The following is a 6,011-nucleotide window of genomic DNA, read 5'->3' as shown; positions in this document are numbered from 1 at the left end:
TTAATGAACACGGCGTAAATGTTTCAGGATGCTCATACCTTAAAAAAATGTTTTTGAAGAAACAAACAAAACAAACAAACAAACAAATAAACAAACAAACAAAAAAAAACCAAACAAACAAACAAAGCAAAAATCCCAAGTAATGTATCTGGCATTATCATTTCAACTTGTATTTCGAGTCAAATGCACTATATTGATCAACTTAATTCTTATTGTTTATCTATTTGTTTAATTATCAAATGTTTTATCTTAGTTTCCGGAATTTGTCAAGAAAGGTGTGCAATGCGAACACCCTGACAAATTTGTGAAAATGCACACACAGAAAATCGAAAGGAGGAAAATCATGCTTTTGTTATGGGATATGGTTGACTGTTGTATACTCATAATGCACATTTGTAACTTAGATTACATTCCTTGTGTTTTCTACTGTTCGATTTCGGATGGACATGGAAAGAGAGACACACACACGGAGAGAGAGAGAGAGAGAGAGAGAGAGAGAGAGAAAGTTAGAGAACTTCCATATCTGTCACTTTGAAACACAGGTTTCGGTTTCTAACTTCTTGAATATGTGTTTTGGGAATGCAGTTTTTGCTTTGTTTTGTTAGTTGGGGTTTTTTGTGTGTTTTTTTTCATATCTATATATATCTTTGTTTTCGTTGAGTATCTTTTGTCTGTTTCTGCATTCCGTGTTTTGAACAAGATACAGTTTGAGTAACTCTAAAACGTGCTCAGTTACTGTCTCTCATGGATCTCTACAAATGAAGGTGTGTTTCATCCCAGTCAAAACAAACAATGGTCAACTCGTGCTTCCTTCATAATTCAGTACATCTCAAGGCCTGACCGGCACGCTGGATTCATGTTCCGGTCAGATACCTGCCCTTTTATTCTCCATCAGCAGATGTGGTGTAGCGTATATGGATCAGTCCGCTCGCTTTCGACCAGTCCTTCACACAATGCTTAGTTTCTTTTCTCGTGCTTTGCACGCAGGCATAAGAGTCTTTTCGTCTTGCTCTTGTTCTTCTTGTTCTTGTTGTTCTTCTATTTCTTCTTGTTCTTGTTCTTGTTCTTATTGTTGTTCATGTTCTTCTTCCTTTTTTGTGTGTTTTGTTTTAGAAGAATGTGTTGGGTCAAAAGGCATTGTCTAGCTACAAACTCTAGACAATACAGCACTGTTATCGTCTGTCCAAAGTGCGTTCAGTGTATGTTTGGAGAGGCCGGTTGCCGATAAGCTTTTGTTGTGGTTAATGTGCATAGCGAAGCTTTTGACATGGGAATGCATAATGTATCTTTCCGTCTCTGTGTGTCGGCGTCTGCTCGTTTGTCTGTTCGTCTTTTTGTCTGCCTCTCTGTCTGTGCCTCCCTGTATGCCTATGTGTCTGTGTCTCTCTCTGTCTCCTCCTCTCTGTCTCTCTCTTTCTTTCTCTTTCTCCCTTTCTCACTCACTCACTCTTTTTCACTTGAAAGAAATACCATCTTTGATAATCCCATTTCTCTGTGTCACTCCATATCTGTCCCTCTTTCTGTTTGCCCTTCTTCTTCTTCTTCTTTTCTTCTTCTTCTTCTTCTTCTTCTTCTTCTTCTTCTTCTCTGTCTGTCTCTCTCTGTCTCTCTTTCTCTCTCTCCTACTTTTTTGGTCGCAAGAAGAATTTTGATCAAAGTATCACGATTGTTTCTCTGCCTGTCTAGTCTGACTGTCATGGACAGCGACTATTTTTTTCCTTTCCAAATGTTGATACTGATTTCAGATTCAGCTTTAGTTTCAATTTCTCAAGGAGACGTCACTGCGTTCGGACAATCCCATACACACTACACCACATCTACTAGGCAGATGTCTGACAGCAGCATAGTCAGGCCTTGAGTGCATGCTTTTACATTTGTGTACCTATCACTGTAGATTTCTTCTACAAAATTTTGCCAGAGGACAAAACTCTCGTTGTCATGGGTTCTTCTTCAGTGCGCCAAGTGCGTGCTGTACACGGGACCTCGGTTTATCGTCTCATTCGAGTGATGTCAGTCAAATATCACCATTTTAGATGAACAGACTATAAATGAATAAACGAAATGGCAGGATACGAAGCATTCATTTTCCTTGCAATTGCTGCTTACAGTCTATTTGTTGAAACAACACTAAGGTATTTGTGACAGATTTGTGTATTCATCTCTACCTTAGTCAGCTGAAACAAAAAGACGTTAACAAAAGGATAAAGGAATACAGAAAGGAAAGAAAGAAGGAAGGAAAGAAAGAAAGGAAAGGAAAAAAAAAACAGAAGAAGAAGAAGAAAGAAATAGATAATAGAGCAAGGTCATCATTCTTCAAAACAGATATGAAACGACATGTACAATGTCCCATATCCCGTCTTTTTACAGCATTTCATACAAAAAAAGAAAAGAAAAAAGACTGATCAAAGAAATGCAGAGAGTATTTTTGAACAAAGCATCAACGATATTCGGAAAGATGAAGATAGAACTATTCTGGGACACTGCATTTGCGGGGGTTTGAGGGCTGAGGATCGATGGAAATGGTTGGTGATATTTTTGGTCCAGTCCATTGTATTAGAGAGAGAGAGAGAAAGAGACAGAGAGAGAGGAATGAATATATATGCACAGCAAATCAGCTGCCATATGTTCTTCTCGTGCCGGAATAACAATTATAGCTATTATAATACTTCTCGACGGATTTCTTCTTCTTCTTCTTCTTCTTCTTCTTCTTCTTAGTTCTGCGTTCTTTTATCTTATCAATAAAATGACGTTTGTGTTCAGTTTGTTAATTTTCATTCATAAAAAGAGTAAAGATAAACAAAACAGAAAAAAAAGAGAAATGTTCAATGGATTTAAAAAAAGCAAAACAAAGGCGCTGTTGTTGTTGTGTTTAATATGCAACTACAAACTTTTCCCTGTATATTGATCTTGATATCTATCTGTCAGTGTGTCTGTATGTGGAATGTTCGTGAGCACTTTCGTGTCATCTAACGTCAGCCAGTGGGTTCATAATTGACTGGAGATGAAAGAAGAAGCTCTTGTTGAATAAACAACTGTGAAGTAGACTAATAATGTAGGGTGTGTGCGAGCCGACCTCAGATTCTAAGGATTGTGACTTTTGGCTCTGAATCAGGTGAATAAGTCATTGTTCTCTGGAGTATTCTGTTCCCTGCTCTTGTTCTGTCACACCTTTTTTCCTTCTTTTCTTTCTTCTTTCTTTCTTTCTTTCTTTCTTTCTTTCTTCTTTCTCCTTTCTTTCTTTTTTTCATTCTCTTTTTCTTTCTTTCTTCTTTCTTTTTTCTTTCTTCTTTTTTTCCTTTCTTTCTGTCTTTCTTTCTTTCCTTCCTTCTTCTTTCTTTCTTTCTTTCATTCTTCTATCTTCTTTCTTTCTTTCTTTCTTCTATCTTTTTTCTTTCTTCTTTTTTCTTCTTTCTTTCTTTTTCTTTCTTCTTTCTTTCTTTCCTTCTTTTTTCTTTCCTCTTTTTCTTTCTTTCTTTCTTCTTTCTTTCTTTCTTTTTCTTTCTTTTTTCTTTCTTTCTTTCTTCTTTCTTTTTCTTCTTTCATTCTTTCTTTCTTCTTTCTTTCTTTTTCTTTCTTTTTTCATTCTTTCTTTCTTCTTTCTTTCTTTCTTCTTTCTTTTTCTTCTTCCATTCTTTCTTTCTTCTTTCCTCTTTCTTTCTTTTTTCTTTCTTCTTTATTTCTTCTTTGTTTGTTTCTTTCTTTCTTTCCTTTCCTTCTTCTTTTCTTTCTTTCTTTCTTCTTTCTTTCTTTTTTCTTTCTTTGTGTTCTTTCTCCTTTCTTTCTTTCCTTTTCTTTCTTTCTTCTTTCTTTTTCTTCTTCCTACTTTCTTTCTTTCTTTCTTTCCCTCTTCTTTTCTTTCTTTCTTTCTTTCTTTCTTCTTTCTTTCTTTTTCTTTCTTCTTTCTTTCTTTATTTCGTTTTTCTTTCTTTTTTTCTTTCTTTTTTCTTTCTTTCTTTTTTCTTTCTTCTTTCTTTTTCTTTCTTTCTTTCTTTTTCTTTCTTCTTCTTTCTTCTTTCTTTCTTTCTTTTTCTTTCTTCTTCTTTCTTTCTGTTCTTTCTTCTTTCTTTTTTCTTTCTTTTTCTTTCTTCTTTCTTTCTTTCTTCTTTCTTTTCTTTCTGTCTTTCTTCCTTGAGATCCCGTAACCGATGTCAGTAACCAATGGGTTATGTAAACAAGAACAACAAAACCAGAAGGAAAGAAAGACGGAAAACCACCACAACAGAATACGAAATGTATCGTTGCCAAACGTCTCAAACCTGTCGACATTGCAGGAAGCAGAGAAAACCGGAAACAACAAAGGACTTCTCAGAGGTTTCAGGGGGCTTTGATAAAGGCGAAGAGTGGATAAGTAGAGGTGTATATCCTCTGCTCCCTATATCTATGGACAAAAACAAAGTAAGGGGTAAGGTATACTCTGCTACCCACATCTTTGGACAATGGTGAGTAGTGGATAACGTATCATCTGCTCCCTAAATCCATGGAAAAAGCCGAGTAATGGGTAACGTATCCTCTGGACCTTTACCTCACGCTATCTGTGGGCAAAGGGTGAGAGTGGACAGCGTTCACTCTTCTGCTCTCCATTTCTCCGGACTAAAGACGAGGAGTGGGTAACGAAAACATTATGTAGAAAGGCGATAAGTGAATAATGTATCCTCTCTTCCCCACATCTTCGGACAAAGATGAGGGATACGCAGCGCATCATCTGCTCCTCACATACCTTCTAAGAACAAAGGTGAGGAGAAGCATATCCTCTGCCCACCACATCTGTGGTCTAAGTTTAGGAAATGTGAGGCAACGTACCATTTCCATGAAGAAAAGTGAGGAACAGATTTCGTCTCCTCTGCTCCACCTGTCCATGGCGAGAAGCGATCCCATTAATCGAGCGATCGATGGAACCATCCGGTCTCATCATTTTGTGTTACCCAACTTCCTGACTAGGATGTGAGTTCGGCGGGGAGGGTCATGGCGGTATGGCCAACTTAATTAACTCCAGTGGGATCAGGTTCCAATCGTCAGACTGTTCATTCTCGCAGGGGATGTGTCCCTGGTTTATTTGGCGCCGTTCATATCCTGTCTACTGTGTCTATGCCTGCGTCTGTGTGTGTGTCTGTGTCTTTGCCTTTGTGTCTGTTTGTATCTATATCTGTGCCTGTGTCTGCGTGTCTGTCTTTGTGTTTGTGTCTGGGTCTGTGTCTCTGACTGTGTGTCAGTCTGTATCTGTGCCTGTGCTTGTGTGTCAGTGTCTTTGTCTTTGCTTGCGTGTCTTTGTTAGTGTCTTTGTCTGTGGCTCGCTCTTTCTGTTTGATCTGCCTGAAAAGCCTGTCCGTCGTCTCTTCTGGGTCATTCGGCTCGGTACCCATGTGCCTTTCTCTGCCACCACCACCCCTTCCCTCCCGCTCACACACGGTTGCAGTCACGCACACATGCGTGCAGGCTTGCACGCGTAGACGCTCACAGATATAATATATATATATATATATATATATATATATATATATATATATATATATATATATATATATATATATATATATGAGAGCACTGCCAAATGAAAAACATACCTGAGGAGTTTTATATATATATATATATATATATATATATATATATATGAGAGCACTGCCAAATGAATAACATACCTGAGGAGTTTATATATATATATATATATATATATATATATATATATATATATATATATATATATATATATATATAAACTCCTCAGGTATGTTTTTCATTTGGCAGTGCTCTCTCTCTCTTTCTCCCACTGTCTCCTCTCTCTCTCTCTTGCATCTCTCTCACATTTCCTCTCTCTCTCTCTGTGTCTCTTCCCATCTCTCCCTTCTTTCGTAGTTGTTTGCACACACACACACGCGCGCGCGCGCGCATGTAAAAACACACGCACACACAGTCTCTCCCTGTCCCTGTCTGTTTGTCTCTGTTTCTGTCTCTCAAAAAAGATTTTCGCTGGTTGCTCCTTTCATCGTCTTTCCTCCCTCTCTGTCAAAGTCTAG

Source organism: Babylonia areolata, chromosome 19, assembly GCF_041734735.1.
Source record: "Babylonia areolata isolate BAREFJ2019XMU chromosome 19, ASM4173473v1, whole genome shotgun sequence".
Taxonomy (NCBI): domain Eukaryota; kingdom Metazoa; phylum Mollusca; class Gastropoda; order Neogastropoda; family Buccinidae; genus Babylonia; species Babylonia areolata.
The sequence above is the reverse complement of the archived record's forward strand: the minus strand, read 5'-3'. Positions refer to the sequence as shown.